The sequence below is a fragment of the Heteronotia binoei genome, chromosome 2 (genome assembly GCF_032191835.1).
Source record: "Heteronotia binoei isolate CCM8104 ecotype False Entrance Well chromosome 2, APGP_CSIRO_Hbin_v1, whole genome shotgun sequence".
NCBI lineage: Eukaryota > Metazoa > Chordata > Lepidosauria > Squamata > Gekkonidae > Heteronotia > Heteronotia binoei.
Genome location: NC_083224.1, coordinates 152391724 through 152414051, shown reverse-complemented (window position 1 = coordinate 152414051; position 22328 = coordinate 152391724). Strand labels below are relative to the sequence as shown.

Genomic DNA, 22328 nt, shown 5'->3' with positions numbered 1-22328 from the left:
CTGCCTTGGTGAAGTTTCCCTGTGAGTTTGGTGTCACTGGCTTGTTCCTGAGGTGGTCTGTAGACTGCTGGCTGTAACTGCAGCTGTCTATTCCAGAGAGAATATTATGGAAACATTTTGGGGTGATCTGTAACTGGGACCCCAGAAATATAACCTGCCTTCAACTTGGAGAGATAGTAGAGGCGCAGGGGGCAGGGTAAGGTTCCCTGTGCATTTGCTGTAAGTAGCTTGGGGGGGGGGGTGCATTCTATGCAGTTTTGAACCTGTGCCTGACATTTCCCCCAACAGCATTTTCCTGGCTTTACCTTAGTCCTACTGGGTTTGCATTGCCATAGTGGCACTAGTCCCTCTCATGGATTGCTGCCTTGACGTGGTGAGAGGGCTTGCACAGTTTAATGAGGCTGTGAGCTATGCCATGCAGGGCCACCCAAGATGGACAGGCCACAGCTGAGAATCCAGACAAAATGTGATCCACTGGAGAAGAAAATGGCAAACCATTCTTGCCAAGAATTGTTCCAACAGGCCTTCGACATTTAACAGAAAGAGAGCTGCCACTGAACATCATATAGAGCACCATGCAGAGTACCGATGGTCACCATTGAACTTCCAGAACCGCTATACTGCACTGTATTAATACAGCACCATGAAATGTTTTAAATAATTTAAATATGTAATTATGTTTTATATGTTTTATTGGTTTTTAATGGAAGTAATGTGATGTGAGCCGCCCTGAGTCCGCTTGCGGAGAGGGCGGGATATAAGCTTAACATAATAAATAAATAAGAAATAAGAAAGCCCCATGGACAGTAACAAAAGGCTAAAAGATATGGCGCTGGAGGATGAGCCCCTCAGGTCTGCAGGTGCCCAATATGCTACTGGGGAAGAGTGGAGGGCAAGTCCAAGTAACCGCAGAAAGAGTAAAGCGGCTGGGCCAAAGCCGAAAGGATGCTCAGTTGAAAGAACAGTCCGATGCTGCAAAGAACAATACTGCATTGGAACGTGGAATGTAAGATCTATGAATCAAGGTAAGCTAGATGTGGTCAAACAAGAGATGGCAAGACTAAACATCGACATCTTGGGAATCAGTGAACTAATATGGACGGGAATGGGTGAATTTAACTCAGAGGATCACTACATCTATTATTGTGGGCAAGAATCCCGTAGCAGAAATGGTGTGGCCTTTATAGTTAACAAGAGAGTGAGGGAGGCAGTAATGGGATACAATCTCAAAAATGATAGAATGATCTCGGTCCGTATCCAAGGCAAACCATTCAATATCACAGTAATCCAAGTCTATGCCCCAACCACTGATGCAGAAGAGGCTGAAGTAGACCAGTTCTATGAAGATCTACAACACCTTCTAGAATTAACACCAAAAAAAGATGTCCTCATCATAGGGGACTGGAATGCCAACGTAGGAAGTCAAAAGGTAATCGGAACAACTGACAAGTTTGACCTTGGAGAACAAAATGAAGCCGGTCAAAAACTAGTAGAGTTTTGTCAAGAGAATAAACTGGTCATAGCGAACACCCAACAACCTAAAAGGCGACTCTACACATGGACATCACCTGATAGGCAAAACAGAAATCAGATTGATTATATACTCTGCATTCAAAGATGGAGAAGCGTCTTACAGTCAGCAAAAACAAGACCTGGAGCTGACTGCGGCTCAGATTATGAACTACTCATCACAAAATTCAGGCTTAAACTGAAGAAAACTGGGGAAGCCATCAAGCCATTCAGGTTTGACCTTGATCACATCCCTTATGAATATACAGTGGAGGTGAAGAATAGGTTTAAGGAACTAGAGTTGATAGACAGAGTGCCAGAAGAACTATGGACGGAGGTTCATGACATTGCACAGAAGGCAGCAATCAATACCATCCCAAAGAAAAAGAAATGCAAGAAAGCAAAGTGGCTGTCTGATGAGGCTTTACAAATAGCTGAGGAAAGAAGGAAAGTGAAAGGCAAAGGTGAAAAGGAAAGATTCACCCAACTGAATGCAGATTTTCAGAGAACAGCAAGGAGAGATAAGGAGGCCTTCCTGAAAGAACAATGCAAAGCAATAAAGGAAAATAATAGAATGGGAAGGACAAGCGATCTCTTCAAGAAAATTGGAGAAATCAAGGGAACATTTCATGCAAAGATGGCCATGATAAAGGACAAAAACGGTAGGGACCTAACAGAAGCAGAAGAGATTAGGAAGAGGTGGCAAGAATACACAGAAGAATTGTACAAGAAAGACCTCAATGTCCTTGACAACCATGACAGTGAAATCGCTGACCTTGAGCCAGACATCCTGGAGCGTGAAGTCAAATGGGCTTTAGAAAGCATTACTAACAACAAAGCGAGCGGAGATGACGGTATCTCAGTTGAGCTATTCAAAGTCCTAAAAGATGATGCTGTTAAAGTGATGCACACATTATGTCAACAAATTTGGAAAATACAACAGTGGCCACAGGTTTGGAAAAGGTCAATTTATATCCCAATCCCAAAGAAGGGTAATGCCAAGGAATGTTCAAACTATCACACCATTGCACTCATTTCACATGCCAGCAAGGTCATGTTAAAGATCCTACAAGCTAGGCTTCAGCAGTACGTAGATCGGGAACTACCAGAAGTTCAAGCTGGGTTTCGGAGAGGTACAGGAACTAGAGATCAAATTGCCAACATTCGCTGGATTATGGAGAAAGCACGGGAGTATCAGAAAAATGTCTATTTCTGTTTCATTGACTATGCTAAAGCCTTTGATTGTGTGGATCACAACAAACTGCAGCAAGTTTTTAAAGAGATGAGAGTACCAGACCACCTCACATGTCTCCTAAGAAACCTGTATAAGGGTCGAAGCAACTGTCAGAACGGGATATGGAACCACTGAATGGTTTAGAATAGGGAAAGGAGTTCAACAAGGATGTATATTGTCACCCTGCTTATTTAATTTATATGCAGAGTACATCATGCAGAATGCTGGCCTGGCTGAAGCAGAAGCAGGAATTAAGATTGCCGGGAAAAACATCAACAACCTCAGATATGCAGATGATACCACTCTAATGGCAGAAAGTGAGGAGGACCTAAAGAACCTCTTGTTGAGGGTGGAAGAGGAAAGTACAAAAGTAGGCTTGAAACTCAACATCAAAAAAACTAAGATCATGGCATCTGGCCCCATCACACCATAACAAATAGAAGGGGAAGACATGGAAGTAGTGACAGACTTCACATTTCTGAGATCCAAGATCACTGCAGATGGTGACTGTAGCCATGAAATTAAAAGACGTTTGCTTCTTGGGAGGACAGCTATGGTGAACCTGGGCAGTATAATAAAAAGTAGAGACATCACCCTGCCAACAAAAATCCGTATAGTCAAAGCGATGGTATTCCCAGTAGTAATGTATGGCTGTGAGAGCTGGACCATAAGAAAGGCCGAGCGCAGAAGAATAGATGCTTTTGAGCTGTGGTGCTGGAGAAGACTCTTGAGAGTCCCTTGGACTGCAAGAAGATCAAATCAATCAGTCCTAAGGGAAATCAAGCCAGACCGTTCCCTGGAAGGATGCTAAAGCTGAAGCTCAAATACTTTGGCCACCAAATGAGAAGGGAGCACTCACTGGAGAAGATCCTGATGCTGGGAAAAACAGAAGGCAAAAGAAAAAGGGAACGGCAAAAGATGAGATGGCTGGACAGCATTACTGATGTAACAAACAGGAATTTGAGCAGACTTCGGAGGATGGTGGAAGACAGGAGGGACTAGCATGACTTTCTCCATGGGGTCGCAAAGAGTCGGACTCGACTGTGCGACTGAACAGCAACAACAAAAGGGCACTAGTTCTGCTGGGCTTGCAAAAATGCCTCCCCACTACCTTCATTTTCTGCTGCAGAGATCCTCAGGGGCTTTGATTCTTTTCTGCAGGGCTTCTATTGCCCTTGCTTTTTTGTTGTTTCTTTTCCAATGGAGGATGGAGGCATCTTCTTTGGGGGGAATGGTAACTCAGACCTCGTAAATCCAATCATCACCAATTTTGGAGGGTAGGTAGAGGAGAGACAGTCGGAGATCTCCTGTAAGCTTGTTGTCTCTAGCACACTGGGAATGGGCTATTGTAAAATAACATGAACTTTACAAACTGAACCAGTTCATCTAGCATCAAAAAGTTTGTGATAGTCCATGGTTCACAAATGATGCAAAATGGAACCACCTAAACAGGCACCATAAGCCAAGCTGTATGCATTGCAAAAAATGACTGCTTTAAAATGGTTCGCTTGTTTGCTAGTTTTGTAATTGAATATTGCATTTACCCAAGAACCTGATGACTCTTTCTCAGTTTCCCCTGAAATGTGCAGTGGCACCCCTAGGCCTGGTTAAGGGGTAAAGAAACCATTCCTCCACCAGCCTGGATTTTCTTCTATAATATTAAAATTGCTTCGATCACATCTTCGGATTTCTTAGTAAAATGTCTTAGATGTAAAATGTCTTAGAAAAACTCCTTGGGCATTACATATGGTAGGTAGTTTTAAAAAAACTATAGAAATAGTTAATTACTGCTATTGGGATAGGCTCTGTACTTTTCTTAATTACAATTCAATTTTGCATCATTACATTTTACCCTATGCTTTCTGCATTCCATAGCTCCTTGAACATGCTTTTTATTTTTTTTTCATAATCATATGTCTATCTAGTAAACACCCAATGCATTGCTCTGATGCAGCAGACTCAATTCCACAAAAAATTATGCTGGAATAAAAATGTTATGAGCCTTTAAGGTACCTTTAAACTCCTATTTATTTTTTCTGCAACAGACTAACATGGCTAGCCCTCTGGAATTAATATTATGCTATATAAAAAATTACTTCCAGACAATGATAACTCATCTTTGGAAAGACACAGTGAGAGACAAAAAGACAAACTGCAATGAGAAAAAAACAATTTATTATTTTATCATACCCAGCTAAATAGCGACCTGGATCTTTCAGGAAGTTTTGTAACAATACGCTATTGCTAGCTAAGCACTCTGATAATCTTGTGTTGTTCGCACTGCATTATACAGACACTAATTAAAATAAAATCATGTATTTCTTTAATAAACTAGTGGGTTTACTCTCTCAAAATGCATTTTAGCCCAAATTAGGGAACCAGGAGCACACTGACGCACTGAGAAATGTCTGCTCCCCTAAAAGGAACCTTTTAGGAAGAAGGATAGCAATTCACAACACTGATCTTTTCTTCAAATGTATTCTAAGCCCAGCTGTTGTGTCTGCCAGCCACTTTACAATGCATCACATATTTCTAAGTTGCCTCTTATCTATAAAGAGCACCCTTCATTATGATAGAGGGTGACACAGCCATGCAAAACATTTTCCCATTCTATATGTATATCTGAATACAAGGACTATCCCCTTTGATGCTCAGCCAAAAAAGACTTTTGAAAGACAAACTATCACAGCAATTCATGTTGCAATTCACTTGGCTTGTCTGCAAGACCAAGCTGTCTGTATTTCTTATCAGACTATTAACTACTTGAAGTTTTTTCCTTTTGTCAGTTATATATACCAAAATGTTACCCTATAACAATACATAGGGGGAATAAAAGAACAAGAAAAATCGGACAGCTGAACAGTTTGCTAAGGGAGATGTTGAGAGTCTAAGGCAGTGATCCTAGCACAGCTTCTTGGAAGCAAACCCTACAGCTAACATGGTAGGGTGGTCAGGATGTCATACTAGGATCAAGAAACCCTGCCTTGGACCCTCAACATCTTCCTTAGCAAACTGTTCAGTTGTCCAATTATTCTTGTTACAAAGACACCTTGCTATGGAAGCTAACTGGCTGCTAGGCACTTCCTGTTAATCTTGTCATTGTGAAGATAAAATGGAGGAGGAGAGAGTGATACTGCAAGCCATTTTAGGGCTGCAATGGGGAGAAAAGTGAGGTGCAAACCTACAAATCAGACCTTTTTTGAGCAGGAACACACAGGAATGTAGTTCTGGCTGGCTTGGTGTCAGAGGGTGTGGCCTAATATGCAAATGAGTTCTTGCTAGGATTTTCCCATTAAAAAGCCCTGTGTGAAACAATGGTGATGTAATGGACTCAGGCATTTAACCTGGAAGCTGAGAACAGCCTTGCAACGATTGGCTGGGACTAGGGTTGCCAATCCCCAGGTGGGGGCAGGGGATGCCCTGGTTTGGAGGCCCTCCCCCCGCTTCAGGGTCGTCAGAAAGCGGGGGGAGGGGAGGGAAATGTCTGCTGGGAACTCTGTTATTCCCTATGGAGATTTATTCCCATAGAAAATCATGGAGAATTGATCCACGGGTATCTGGGGCTCTGGGGGGGGGCTGTTTTGGGGGGTAGAGGCACCAAATTTTCAGTATAGCATCTAGTGCCTCTCCCCAAAATACCCCCAAAGTTTCAAAAAAGATTTGACCAGAGGGTCCAATTCTATGAGCCCCAAAAGAAGGTGCCCCTATCCTTCATTATTTCCTTTGGAAGGAAGGCATTGAAAAGGTGTGCCGTCCCTTTAAATGTGATGGCCAGAACTCCCTTTGGAGTTCAATTATGCTTGTCACAGCCTTGATCTTGGCTCCACCCCTAATGTCTCCTGGCTCCACCCCCAATGTCTCCTGGCTTCACCCCCAAAGTCTCCTGGCTCCACCCCCAAAGTCCCCAGATATTTCTTAAATTGGACTTGGCAACCCTAGCTGGGACCCAGCCATGGTAACTAAAATGTAGTGAACTGAAGAGGCTTGCAGAAGACAAAACACCTCAGAGTTAAGTTTTGGAGTTGGAGCTTGTGTACTGAACTGGATTCTGGTGACTAGAAGGGAATCCTAAGATTCAGACTAGGAATCTAGCTGGGTGAGTCACACAGGAGTGAGGGGCTGGAAATTAGCTCTCAGAAGTGTGACTCCTGAATGCTAATGTGTATGTCTGTGAGGAAATATTGAACTGGCACAAGTCAGGAGTCCTCAATGTGAATGGAAAAGAGTGTGTGGACTTTTATTATTTTTATGATTTAAAGAAGCCTGAGGTTAGGGCTATTCCAACTCTGCCTAGTGTCCCTAGCGCCAAGTAGATACTGCCTGCCAGTTCGTAGTTATTAAGCCTGCCTATTTATATTTTGTATTTTGAACAACTTCAGCCTGACAAATCTCTGGAGTTTAGAGATTGTTTATTTTGAATTCCTGCCTGCCAACTGATTTGCCTTTTAATTAACCTAATTAATATTAATTTACCCTCTTCCTTGCCTTTTATGAGCCAATAAATATTCTTTGTGGTTTTTAAAACGTCTGGTGGCCAGTTTTTATATTTCTGACCAGATATCAGTGTGTGTGCCTGAGGTACTGAGGGAAGGTGAGGGAAAATTTTTATAGTGGGTCACCCTCTCAAGTTGACCCTGACTGGCTCCTCACAGGTGACATCAGGGGGTGTGGCCTAATATGCAAATGAATTCCTGCTGGGCTTTTTTTGTGGAAATAGATAAAAACGCTACATGTCTTTTAAAACATTTGTCACAAGTGGTTTTGATGGAATACCGGAAGAGAGAGTGTTAGCTAGAAGTTCCTTGTTTTAGTTTCCAAAGCCACAAAAAAGTGGCTTTTGAAAAAAAATTCTTTCTGGAAAGTTTGCTCAACAAGTGTAGTTTGTATTTCATAAGAAGAAGATATTGGATTTATAGCACTACACTGCCCTGTATTAAAGCTACTTTTTCTGCAGCCCAGTTGGCAATCCCAGGTACCATATCACCTTGTACAATGACCAGGCTAGTTTCCTACTAAAAGAAGAGAACAAAACTGACTGTACCATAACTACGGTAGTGTGAGTGAAAGTCAGGTAGGGTGAGTGCCAGCCCAAACATACTTATCCTGTTTTTGACTACAGCTTTTTTCCTCCTTTAGAATTGCTTCCTGTTGCATCCAGTCCTTTTTAATACATGACTCCTGCTCCACTAAGAACTGCATAACTAGCAAAAATTTAACAGCAACTGTTCCGCTCGCTCTTCATCTGTATGCTCTGATAAGGCTCTTCATTTAGATCTAGTGCTGACACTGCTTTTGTATGTTTGTCTTATTTATTTAGTACTTTTTACCTTTCCCTTTGACTCAGAGTGGCTCATATTATTGTCTTCCCTTCCACATTTTATCCTCCTGACAACCCTGTGAGGTAAGGTAGGTTAAGAAAGAGTGACTAGTCAAAGGCCACCCAGTGAATTCCATAGCAAGTCAGCTGACTAACAAAACACTGTTAATCCTGGGTAGACATATTACAGTACCCTAAATTTAGCCCTAAACAAAGGCTTGTTTACATCTCTGGGCTGTGGTCATGCAGTAAGAAATACCTTCCCTTTCTTTGGAAACTGAAATCCAATAGGATTTCTTTTCCTAAGCATAGAACTAAATCTAGCTTTTATCTGTCTCCTCCAAACAAGAGATGTTTCAGAAAACCCATTAGACTTTAGTTTTCTATTTTTCCCATTTGGAAAGAATTTTCCCATTGTGCTTGCTTTGAAACCTTCCAAATATTTTTGGCTCTGCCCCCATTACAGCCATTTTGTACTGATCCACTATCTTTTCTCATTGTTACCTTGCCTGGCCACCAGTGGGAGAATTGTGGGCTGTTGCCTCCAGCATGACACTACTTCTGGGGGAACCATGGAAGTGACATCAGTCCGCTCTAGGAATCCGTGGAAACTCTATAAGAGTCCAAGGCAGTGAACCTAAGCACAGCCTTGATTTTACCATAGAGTTTCCAGCAATTCATAGAGAGGTGTGACATAAAACCACAGAGTTTTGTATAAATATAGAGGTTCCTACAGAGGACTGATATCACACCATGGACCCTACAGCCTCCCCCCTCAAACCCCCCCCCCCCCTTAGTTAATAGCCACCCAGGGGCTTGCAATCTTAGTTATTATCTACTTGGAGAAAAAAAAAGTCTTGTCTTTTAACAAAGTCTTCATGTGTGGAAATGGGCAAGTGAAGCCTTTCAAGGCATGGAAGTAAAAAACATCTAATTAAATATATATATTAAAGGGACAGGGTGATTTTTCTACAGGCTGTTGGCAACCTAAGTTACCCCTTTTTCTGCATGAGCTTCTGCATGTGTCCATAATAGCAGACCAGCATGCAAAAGGTAAATATTCTCCAACATGGAGATAAAATGATACCAAAATCTTTTATGTTTGGATTTCTGCCTGTTATGCATATGGCAAAGGCATGGGAGCACTGCAAGAAACACAGTTGTAACCATGATTGTTCTCTACCCCTCTTCCCCCAGTACATGATTGATCTATGTCAGATAGCCTGAAGAACTGGGTTATGATTGATTGTACAGTAAGCTTGGCAACAATTCGGTAAGCCAAGTAAACCTATATGAGAACAAGAAAGCAAGGACATAATCTGCATAAAGCAAGGTTGAAATGTTGATGGAACCAAGTTTAGGACAGTGTCCATCTACTTGGGACAGACAGATATCGCATCTGGACCAGGTGCACAGGGCCAGATCTAGAGTGGGCAGAGGGGGATGCTTGGCCCGGGTGCTGACGCAGGGAGGGGGTGCCAAATTGGGTATGGAGTCCATTGTATTCTATGGCCCATAAAATAGAATGGGCCCATAAGAGGGTGTCATTTTTAATTTTGCCCCCCCCCCTCAAAAACATATAGATCCGATCCTGGGGTACAAGAAATGTTGGTACCAAGCCAATGGTGAAATAGCAGGAGAGATGGAACTTCCCAATCCAAGGGCTCTATTAACTACTCCCAAGATTGTTTTGGGTTATTACCAGAGATAGATGATAGGAGACGTTCCCACTGTTTCTTAACAAGGGAACCTCTCTTAACTTTAATGAGATTGTTCAGATATTTTTTGCATGTCATATATTCTTCAGGAAGACTGGTAGCTGCTGAATTATGAAAGTTATAAAAATGAGATGTAAATGTCTCTTATGTTCTTGACATTCTTATTCATACCACGAGCTGTCACCTGACTTTTAGATAAGAAGTACGTGTAGTCTGATGTTTTATTTTTAATGATTCATTGCTGGCAAAGAGAAGATTCTCAGACTTAGTCTCTGCACCAAAGTATTCAGCAGAGTTTATTAGGTTTTCTCTACAGTTTAAAATACTAGGTTGGTTCAGTAATTTTAAAAAATACAACTTCATTTCTGAAGTCCAATTAATTCTTAACAACAAATCAGGAATTTGGGTCTGATGCTGCAGATGGAAATTCTTTAACACAAAAGTAAGAGTTAAGGGCAGATGGTCATTATAAATCTGATTGCCTATTTGAAAATCAAGAATACAGGAACATAAAACCAAGGGGACTAGAATGTAATCAACTGTACTACAACCTTCTAGATGAGATAAATGTAAAACCATCTATATCCCCATAATCCAGGAGACCATTCAACCAGGTTAAATTAAATTGGGCGTATAGTTGGATTAAATTTTGCCCAGCCAAAGTAGACATATTATTAATGGAATTCCTAATGCCAGGTAGTAGTAAGGAACCAAATATTTCTGGATTAACACCAGAACTAATTGCTAAGTCTTGAATGTTATTGCCCACTCTAGGATGAAAATCATCAGCTAAAATGAAATCCATCAGTGGGTGTGCACAAATTAGATGTTCAACAAGGGCCATTAGGGTACTCCACTGTTTAACTATGGCAATACTGTCACTCAGTGGGGGCATATAGAGATTGATTACTACTAAAGAGGCTGTATCGTATGTAAGTAGAATCTAGGCTTGCCAATTCCCAGGTCCCAGCGGGGGTTCTCCCACTTTCCCAAGAGTCCTTCCTGCTCCCAGTCAGCTGGCCGATGGGGGAAGCCCCGCCCCCACAGCCCCCATGTGCCTTTCCACCTTCAGAGGCTTCAGACTCCACTGGAAAGGCTTCCTCTTGGGATGGTACGAAGGGGGGGCGGTGGAGCAGGCAGAATAACATGGCTGTGAAAACAGCCCAGATCCTTCGTTGGTTGCACAATCTTTGCAGAGGTCATTTGCAGTCCAGACCCTTCGTTGGTCACATAATTTTTTCAGAGGTTGGTTGCTCTATGTTACTTTAAAGAAGTTGGAAGTTCAGCAACTCGTGAGAAGAGATGCCAATCCCCAGGTAGGAGCAGGCCCTCCCCCACTTCAGAGTCGTCAGAAATGGTGTGTGTGTGGGGGGGGGGGGGAAATGTCTGCTGGGCACTTCATTATTCCCTATGGAGATTGATTCCCATATGAAATAATGGATAATTGATCTGGGGGTATCTAGGGCTCTGGATGGGTTGTTTTTTGAAGTAGAGGCATCACATTTTCAGCATAGCATCTAATGCCTCTCCTCAAAATGTGTTCCAAGTTTCAAATAGATTGGACGACGGGGTCCAATTCTATGAGCCCCTATCCATTATTTCTAATGTAGGGAAGGCATTTAAAAGGTGTGCAGTTCCTTTAAAAGTGATGGCCAGAACTCCCTTTGGAGTTCAGTTGTGTTTGTCACAACTTTGCTTATGGCTCCACCCCCAATGTCTCCTGGTTCCACCCCCAAAGTCCCCAGATATTTCTTGAATTGGACTTGGCAACCCTAGTAGAATCGCCAGAGCCAGATCCTGGAATTCCTGAAGAGTGATGATGACGGCTTCATATGCTATTGAAACGAAGATTGTAAGGCCAGCCTGAGGGCGACCCATACGGTTGGTTTTCATTGCAGGTTGAGAGAAAGATTTGAAGCCATAATCAAGGAGATTGACCATGTCTCTTGAAGAAGGATAATATCATGGGATCTGATATAGTTTAGAAACCCAGGGTCATTGGCTTTATTTCTTCAACCTGCAATGTTCCAGGATACTAATTTAATTTTCTGAGTTGGTAGTTTATTTAGTCAATCCATCTCTTCAAGTTGGTTAAGAGCTCTGTTGGTGTCAAAGTTAACACAGCCATTATCCAGATCCATACTGCACTTCTGCAAGTCAGCTGAGATGGAAAAGTTACATCAGGGGAGATCACCTGCATTAGAATCATCCACTGGGGTAGGGTGGATAATAACATCACATTCAAAATTAGCTTTAGTTGAATTTTGCCCATCAACATTAAAATCCCTGCCAAAGGCTCCTGCATCATCCAATGTAAGGCCAAACAGAACCCTAACCTGTCCTGCATGTTGTGAACAAGTGGAGAATTTATATTTGTCCTTGAAGCTATTAAATTTATTTGGGACATCGATAGTGTTTTGAGCATGATAAATCCTAAACTTCCATTGTGCTATTGCCATTGCCAGGGAAATATTGAATTAGAGCTGCATCTCCTGAGTAGGTAGAGGTTTAATAGATTGAATCCCCAAGGAAGGTAGTATTACAGGGTCAGAGCCAATTAATATAAGAATTTGAGGCAATAGTGGTGTTATTATAATATCTTTAAACACTCGACAGGGAAAAATGCCTCTGTTCCTCAGCCAGTCTTTATTATGCAGTAAAGTTCTTGGAACAACAGGACTGTAGAAAGTTAAAAAAAACTCTCTGGCACTGATTAAAATTATTTAGCAGCTCCACTGATTGTAAGTCTGTTTGCCTGACATGTCTTCCAAAGAGTTCATTCAAATGCCTCCTGGCAAGTAGTTTAGTGTGCCAGGAGGGAAAAGAACCTCTGTATGGAGAGATATGTAAACACATTTGATGAGACTGCCAAATTAACTGGGAGGAGACTGTAGTCTTAGTTGTAGTCTTAATTCCATTAAAAAGGTAAAGCACCAGTCATTTCTGACTCTGGGGTGACATCACATCATGACGTTTTCATGGCAGACTTTTTATTGGGTGGTTTGCCATTGCCTTCCCCAGTCATCTACATTTTTCTCCCCAGCAAGCTGGGTACGCATTTTACCGACTTCAGAAGAATAGAAGGCTGAGTCAACTTTGAGCCAGCAACCTGAACCCAGCTTCTGCCAGGATCGAACTCAGGTCATGAGCAGGGAGCTTGGACTGCAGTACTGCAGCTTTACCACTCTGCACCACGGGGCTCCTTTTAAATTCCATTAGCTTAATTCCATTCGCTTGAGACATAGGGGAAGTGGTCCTTGCTGACTCCTACATTTAAAAGAGGGGAAGACGCCCACTTTACTCTCTATAATATAGTGGGTTCTAATCATGGAAGGGACACGGTTGTAGTGAAAAACAGCTCTTTATTATAGACAGCATAGTGGATGGCTGCCAGTCAAGACTGAGAACTTGGCCAACAGGGCAATAATTATATACAGCTCTGGGTTTTCGCGCTAGTGGGTTATTGGGCCATTCAAACTAGCCAGGGCCCTCTGATTGGTGCAGGGCAGCAGGTATTTGGATCCTGCTGCCCATTGTTCCTAGTTCCCCTAGCTCCATTCTTCAGGCGCCACTGAGCTAAATAGGAATACCCAGATACCTGGTATGTCCACATACATAACACTCTCATTTAACAGTCTGTCCACCTTGAGATGTAAATATTGAAGTTGTTGAAAGACAGGCATATTGATAAGAAGTAGGAACTTTAAAAGCTGCATTTTAAGATGTAAAATAGTCACCTATCTTCGCCTGCTTTGGAGTAGTCAGGTACGTCCGTTTCAATATCTCTCCCCCTCTTCTGAGATTTTTGTGATCTCATATTCATCAACAAGCCAATGAAGCTGTTATTTCGCTGGGGAAATAAGATGAGGTCAGCCCACAAAACAAATTCAAACAAAGACAAAACTTCTTGCTTTGAAGTTACACTGAAGGAAGATAAATGAGCTTTACAAGGAAGATAAATGAGCTTTTAAAAATAAAACAGTTGGAAGGAAATTAAAATGTCTTTAAAACACTTAGTGTTTCTGAAGACGAGGGAGATGAGGGAACAGCCATCTGCAGCCAACCCCATACAAGTGGAATACATTGAATATTTCCCTTGACTCTTTGGTTATTATCAGAATTAGAGGCATTCCAACTGATAAAGAATAAATTAATAGAGGCTGAATCTTCCAAATTGTATAATCTAGCTATCAAGACATGCTCCCCCCTTAGTCATGGTATATTGCCCTCTATGGGACACCCTTCAAATTATTTTTATCAACCTCAAGACCCCAAACTTTGTAGAGTTTTTTCACTAGCCAGATTCAATACCCTTCCCTCAGCAATTTTAACTGAAAGGTTTAGTGGCATTCCTTTTTCCAATGGACAATGCCCTTGCATAAGTGGATCTATGGAAACAGTTTTGCATATCTTAATGGAATACCCTTATTATGCTAACATTTGGCAGAGTATTTTATCTCCCATTTTAAGTGGCATCTCTGATTCACCTGCTTCTTACAAATTATTATTTCTCCTCAATAATTCTGAAATAAATGTCACTGAAACTGTGTCTAGGTTTCTTCAAGCAGCTGTTTGTTTAAGTAGTGACATTCTTAAATTAACTTCATGCTAACTTTATGATGTTGTATTTTATACTGAGCTAAGTGTCTTAATTATAATGGTACCCTTATTAATGTTCATGTGACTGAAATGTATCTTATGCCAATAAAGCTAACTGAACTTAAAAAAAAGGTTGTGTTGGGGGCAACAGCAGCAAAGTGATTCAAACAGATAAATGTGTCTCTTTTACAAGACCTATTTCATTTGAAACTTTATTTATGCTGGCCAAGTTGATTTAAAAACAGGATATAGATGGAAAGTCCAGTTTAGACAGAGCATTGTTAAGTAGAATCACATGGTCATTTTTATATTTTAAACTTGGGATTTCCACAGCATGCATTTAGTGCCAATAATAACATACTAACGGCTAGAACAAAACTTATCTGTATGGGATATGAGGAGGTGCTTACTTGGTTTGAATTTAAGTTTTCATTTCATCCAATTAGGCTGGTCTTTGTTTCAGTTAAATAAGTCCATTGCAATCAACTGGATTTAGAAGAGCTTAAATTTGTCTGGATTGGATTGAAAGTATTTAGAATATTTTATTCTCTGTACATATATATTTTCTTTTGTTTAATGAAGATCATGAAGATCCACAAAAGTCTCGGGTTGTGAACAAACTGGAGAAAACATATCTTTAATTGAACCTTAATTATTTGATTGATTGATTTAATTTGATTTTTATCCTGTCCTTCCCATGAACAGGCTCAGGGTGGGTTACAAACATTAAAACAGCTTAAAATTATAATATTTATAACTCTAAAAGATCATGTGCAGGGTATTTCAGACCATATCCCTGGTGTTCTGGTGTTGATTTGATTATTTCCAGGCAAGCTGTCAACTCAATCCTTGGGAGGTTGCAGTCTTCATAATTTGTAATAATAGCAGATAATGACTGATGGTGGTACTACCACAAATTATGCAGTTTCCCACATTTGGGGAAATTGCAGGGATCAGCACACCCAGAAAGCAATGGATGAGCCTCACCCTGGGAAAAGCACCTTTGTGATCATGGTGTCTCTCCATTGCCAGGTAATGTGTAAATAACATCCCATTATCATATTTGATAAATAACATCCCATTAAACCTCTGTTAAGGGGACAAGGAACTATACAGAATTAATGAAAGGATGACAGATTCGTTCCAAGAAAAAACTTTTTGAAGAACCTACAGTTTTAGAAAGTGAAGTGAAAGCTGTACTGGGAGCAACTGGGAGGGGGGAAAATCAACACAAGTAGATGGAAGCACAACAAAGCTGTTCAAAGCTACAGATATATATACACATACACACACACACACACACACATATATATGCATATACATACAAACACACACATCCAGTCCTTATATATGCATTTACCAAGAAAGGCTATATATAATCTGTATTTTAGTGTATTTCTTCTTTAGAACAGTATAATGCAGGTGTGTCAAACATGCGGGCCATGAGCCAGATCAGGCCCATGAGCAACTCACTGTTGTCTGCCTCTTTCTCCCTCTCTTGCTTCCTTCTGCATCACAACTTGGTTTGCCAGACTTGCTCAATCAAACTACAAAGCAAAGTCTCTGTTTTCTCCATTGGCCGACCAGCACATGAAGCAACTTATGTACAAAAGCTCACAATGCCCAGCTATTTCATGTTTTCCTCTGGGTCTTAGGCTGAAAGCATTGACCATAAGATTTCTGTAATGAATGTCAGTAATGTCAAAAGCAGAATGTCGAAAGCAGGTTTGCAACTTACAGTTACACACCTGAACCACATACTCAAAAGACTGTTACAGCACAGACATTGTCTCCAGATTTTGATGCAATAATTCAGAGCAAGAGATGTCCGTTATCAGAGACTGTTAAATAAACAAAACATTGCAAGAGTGCTAATTTTTAAAGGATGTTTTAAGTGTTTAAAAAAATCTTTAATTGTGTTTGTCTGTGGTCTTTATAAGTTTACATCTCTGCTACCTGACATTACATTTTATGATACACATGGCCCCAGCCCAACAAGGTCTCATATATGTCAGATTCGGTCCTCATAACAAATGAGTTCAACACCCTGGTATAATGGATCATGATTGTAATGTAATGCAGTGAAAATGACATAACACTGTACCTTACCCCAAAGGAAGAAATGCTGCTAGTTACCTCCATGCTTGAGGAGATGAAGTATAACAATGGAGTTTCAATTAAATTCCTAACTTTCTACAATTAGGAAGAATACTTTTACGCATTTATCTCCTATTTTGACATATTTATTGCTTCACTGTTTCCCTCCCTTAGTTAAAACCAAACAAATGTTGACTATATACACTTAAGTTATTCATGTTTTGTCTTTACGTATCATAAAACATCTTTATTGTGTTGCATGCTAATTTGCTAGTCAGCCTCTGCTTATCTGTTTTAACTGTTACCTTCCATTTCAATGTATCTGAGGAAGTGTGCATGCACACAAAAGCTCAAACCTTGAATAAAACTTTGTTGGTTTTAAAAGTGCCACTGAATTCAAACTTTGGATAATGAAGAAAGCTGACAGGAAGAAAAATGATTCCTTTCAAATGTGGTGTTGGAAGAGAGTTATATGGTTACTGGGGATTGCCAAAAAGACAAATAAGCAGGTCCTGGATCAAATCAAGCCTGAATTCTTTATAGAAGCTAAGATGACTAAAGCAAGACTATCATACTTCGGTCACATTATGAGAAGACAAGAGTCACTGGAAAAGAAAATAATGCTAAAAAAATTGAAAGCAGCAGGAAAAGCAGAAGACCCAGGATTGACTCTATGAAGGAAGCCACAGTCCTCAGTTTGCAAGACCTGAGCAAGGCTGTTAACAATAGGATGTTGTGGAAGTAATTAATTCATAGGGTCACCATAAGCTGGAATGGACTTGACTGCACTTAACACACACACAAGGAGTCAAGACATTTTTCCTTCCATAGGTTGTTGGCAACCCTACCTGGTAGCGTCTTCCATCTTTGGCAGAAAACTATACTATACTATAGACCACAAGCTCAAATAGGTTGGGGATGTCTGCTACAGACGGTCTATGTTTAGTTTCTGATTTCTGCCAAAAACCTCTTTGCTATAGACTATGCAGTTTTGAAAACACATATTTGATTTGTTATAAATTTATTTACATATGTTATTCTACAACCATATTATATACTTAGTCCTTTTACTTTGTTTTGTATACCTGAAAAGAATCCTTTAAAAATCCACATTAAAAATTAGCTTGAAAAAACATTGAAATAAATCATTTCTGAAGTTCATATGTGCTCATTGTCATGCTTGTGATAATCACAAGTCATCACTTGATAAATATGGAAAGTTGCTCTGAATTGTTAAGTGATGGGCCTTTATCAAGAATCCTGCCTCTGGTCTCCTTAGACAATTAGTCTCACAACAGAAGCTAAAATAAGAGGTGATAGAAAGCTTCATGTGTTGGCTACTGCCTATTACATGATGACAAAGGCCAACTTTGATAAACTTAAAACTATGCTGGGTAAAATCCCATGGTCAGAAATACTGAGGAGGAAGAGGGTTCAGGAGGGGTGGGAGTTTCTTAAAAGTGAAATACTGAAAAGTGCAATCGCAGACAATTCCTGTGGGAAGAAAAAATGGAAAAAGCCTAAAGAAGCTGAAATGGCTACATAAACAGCTCTCTAAAGATTTGAGAAATAAAAAAGACTCCTTTAGGAATTGGAAGGAGGGTCTTATAACCAAGGATGAATTTAAACAAATCAGCAGTGCTTATAGAGAAAAAGTTAGGAAAGCTAAAGCTCAGTATGAGCTTACGCTGGCCAAAGATGCTAAAAACAACAAAAAAGGGTTCTTTTCTTATGTTCAGAGTAAGAAAAAGAGCAAGGACATGGTGGGCCCATTGCGAGGGCAAGGAAGTGAAATTGTAACGGGTAATGAAGAGATGGCGGAACTGCTCAATCCCTACTTTTCCCCAGTCTTTTCTTCTGAGGGGAACAGTGCTCAACATGACAAAAACAGAACATATAAGGAGGGTATGAAGTTCCAACCTAGGATCAGCATAGGGGTTGTACATAAACACCAAGTTTCTTTAAATGAAACTAAGTCCTCAGGGCCAGATGAATGCATCCAAGGGTTCTAAAAGAGCTTGCAGATGTAATTTCTGAGCCTCTGACTATTATTTTTGAGAATTCTTGGAGAACAGGAGAGGTGCCGGAAGATTGGAGGTGGGCAAATGTCGTCCCCATCTTCAAGAAGGGGAAAAAAGATGATCCAGGTAACTACCCACCTGTCAGCTTGATGTCTATACCTGGAAAAATTTTAGAACAAATCATCAAAGAGTCGGTCCTGGAACATTTAGAAAGAATGAATGTGATTACTAAGAGTCAACATGGTTTTCTCAAGAACAAGTCGTGTCAGACTAACCTGATCTCATTTTATGAGAAAGTGACTACCTTGCTGGATCAGGGGAATGCTGTAGACATCATTTATCTTGATTTCAGTAAGGCTTTTGATAAGGTTCCCCATACTATCCTTGTTGACAAGTTGGTAAAATGTGGTTTGGATTCTGTTACCATTAGGTGGATCTGTAACTGGTTGACAGATCGCACCCAAAGAGTGCTTGTGAATGGTTCCTCATTCTCTTGGAGAGGAGTGACAAGTGGAGTGCCTCAAGGATCTGTCCTGGGACTTGTTTTGTTCAACATCTTTATCAATTATTTGGATGAAGGAATAGAGGGAATGCTTATTAAATTTGCAGATGATACTAAATTGGGAGGGGTTGCAAACACAGAAGAAGAGAGAAACAGGATACAGGATGACCTTGACAGGTTGGAAAACTGGGCTAAAATCAATAAAATGAATTTTAACGGGGATAAATGTAAAGTTTTGCATTTAGGTAGGAAAAATCCAATGCATGGTTATAGGATGGGGGAGACTTGTCTTAGCAGTAGTATGTGCGAAAAGGATCCATTTTTATAATTTTTATTGGTTTTAACTACAAAAGAAAAAGCATAAGCATAGATACAGAAAAAGAGGGGGGGAGGGCATATACAGAATGGGAAAGGTGGGGGGGGGAAAGGAAAAATACAAATATATCAATTTTAAATCTACATCCAAATAAAATATCCAATTTGTTCAACCTGCAAGTATAAAATTCTCCATATATTTTACCATCTTTATCTTCCATTATAAAACATTTTTACTAAGCTATTATTTGCAATGCAAGTCTAAACAGTCCTTTTTCAACACATATAAATATGAACAAGTCAGAGCAGTCTCAGCACGAAACTAACTGCTTTGGCTTGACCTTGTTAAAAAAAACACAAACTAATTTGTTAGTTTAGCACTATTTTCATTAATATAGACACAAAAAATTCATATCTTTATCCTTAAAAAAACTAAAAAGAATTACAACATGGTATTTTGTCTATCTCAATATAAACAGTTTCTCCTGGGAGACATATTAAAAAACAAATCTAGCAGTTTACATAACATCTGTGTTGTCTGCCTTTTTAACAATTAATCCACCTCTTGTATCCCTATTGGGCTAGGAAAAACAACTTTTTATGACCCAAAAATAAAAATTCCATGTCTGTTCTTATTGAGAGTTACATACCCAGCTACCCACCAAGATAAGAACATTTCAGGAAACCCTTCTTACTAAAAAGAAATCTATCTCCTGAGCTATAGATTAACTTGTAGAATTACCCATATCTATAACAAACATAGAAACTAATATCATTATCTATTAAAAACAAGTTCAGCAATTCGTCAGGAAATTACATTATCTGCCTTCTTAAAAGTTAATCTAAGATTATTTTCAAAGACTTTTTAGTGCTTTAATTTTTAAATCCATATTGTTTTAAACAAGACAACTTATTGTAGCCCCAAAACAAAAACAAAAAACAAAAAAAGGAAAAGAAGTCTCACTTAGCCTAATTTCATATATCAAAGTTTCTTACAAAGGCCATGTCCAGCTATCCACTCAGAAAAATCTAGTTCAGGAGGCTCTTCTTTCTGAAAGATTTCCACATCATGATTTTCTGGTTAAAATGCATCTTCTTACTTCTTAATGCAGTTATCCTTCTCAAAGGAGGTGAGAAAAATTCCACAACCTTTGTTCCTCTCAACCTAGCTTGAGTCAGTCTCCATTTCCGGTCTTCTTTTTTAACTACACCACAAGATTCCATTTTAATTTTCTTTTGTTGATTTCCCAACAGCTTGTCGATGCGCTTAGAGCCCAAGAGGGTGATCCTTAGTGACACAAGAATGAAGGTTGCACACAGTAGTTGTAAAACCACTATATACATTTATTTACACACCAATCACTCTCCACTCCGACAATATGCTCCGCTGCTCTCCAACTTCATTAACCCACATTTATACATTGAGCAGCCAATCAGCAACTTGCTGTGTCATGCTGACTGTGCTGGCTGATGCAATATCCCTGGCACCCAGCCACCTACTGTCATCTAGATGATCTAGCCTCTAGCATTGGTTTCACTTTCCCAGCATGTGCTATAAGCTGTCACTTCTCTCATATACAAGCAACACAGCTCAGTCTCCCATTTCAATTCTACAGACATCACCAGGTTCTCTTTAGCACTTTGCTCATGCAGATTTAAGATTTTGCTAGCTTTCAGCAAAAAAGCTGCCATTTGCTTCTTAACCAAGTCTGCCAATAAACCAAGATCTTGCCTCAGAGATTTCAAACTGCTTAAAATGTCTTTTTTATAAGAAATTTCACTTAGCAAAGCCATTTTTCTCTGTCAGCAAACTCAGTCCATTAATCCTGATTAAAAAGTAGCTCAGAGTCCCAGATAGCCCGTCCTTCTCGGTCTCCTCCAACTGAAGTTTTAGATGTTAACGTATGAATTCCAAATCAGACAACAAGGAAAAATCCTTCTAACAGGTATCTCATTTTGTTCAGACCGTATTGCAGCCAAATAATAATCTCTTTAACAAACATCCAATTATGATCTGGGTCGATTTAAATGTCCATATTCCAATTAGTTCAAATTGTTTCCAGTACTTAAATATTTTCTTTGACTTTCCACGGCCTCATTTACAGGAAAATTAGATATATCGATCTCTTTCCCTTCCTTTGAACTACCAAGTCATTAAAATGTAAAAAGGACCCATTAGCCCTTGGTAATTGAAAGCCGACTTACTTGCATTGCAGATTTGTCTTGCTTGAGATAGAGGGTGATAGATCAAAATCTTGTTGAAGAAAAGAAAGGCAAGCAATCAGGCGTTTACCTCTTGCTGCTGTAATAGTGATCGCGACAGGGAGAGCTTCAGGGTACACAGAAGGAACAGGAGCAACTGCTGTTGCGCCCCTGTCCCACTGTGAAAGCCCCATGCCTAAGAGAACCCCCCCCAGGGCCTCTTTGGGGGTGTCACATCTGTGGCACCCCTCCCCCTGCCTGATCAGGGAGGTCGCAAGCAGGAGAGCTCACTAATCCACTGATAGCAAGGTGATGGAGCCCAGAAGTCCCTGAGTGAAAAGGATCTAGGGGTCTTAGTGGATCATACGCTGAACATGAGTCAACAGTGTGATGCGGTGGCTAAAAAGGTAAATGCAATTTTGGGCCGTATCAACAGAAGTATAGTGTCCAGATCACGTGATGTGATGATATCGCTTTACTCTCTTCTGGTAAGACCTCACCTGGAATATTGTGTTCAGTTTTGGGCACCACATTTTAAGAAGGATATAGACAAGCTAGAACGAGTCCAGAGGAGGGCAACAAAGATGGTGAGGGATCTGGAGACCAAGTCCTTTGAGGAAAGGTTGAAGGAGCTGGGGATGTTCAGCCTGGAGAGGAGATGGCTGAGAGGTGATATGATCATCATCTTCAAGTACTTGAAGGGCTGTCATATAGAGGATGGTGTGGAATTATTTTCTGTGGCCCCGGAAGGTAGGACCAGAACCAATGGGTTGAAATTAAATCAAAAGAGTTTCCAGCTCAACATCAGGAAAAA

The 22328-nt window shown here is 40.3% G+C and overlaps 1 pseudogene; it reads right to left on the bottom strand.

Moving 5' to 3' along the window:
- Window positions 1-15270: 15270 nt before the first annotated feature.
- LOC132567836 (U1 spliceosomal RNA) lies at window positions 15271-15418 on the bottom strand (annotated as a pseudogene).
- Between the last annotated feature and the right edge of the window lie 6910 nt (window positions 15419-22328).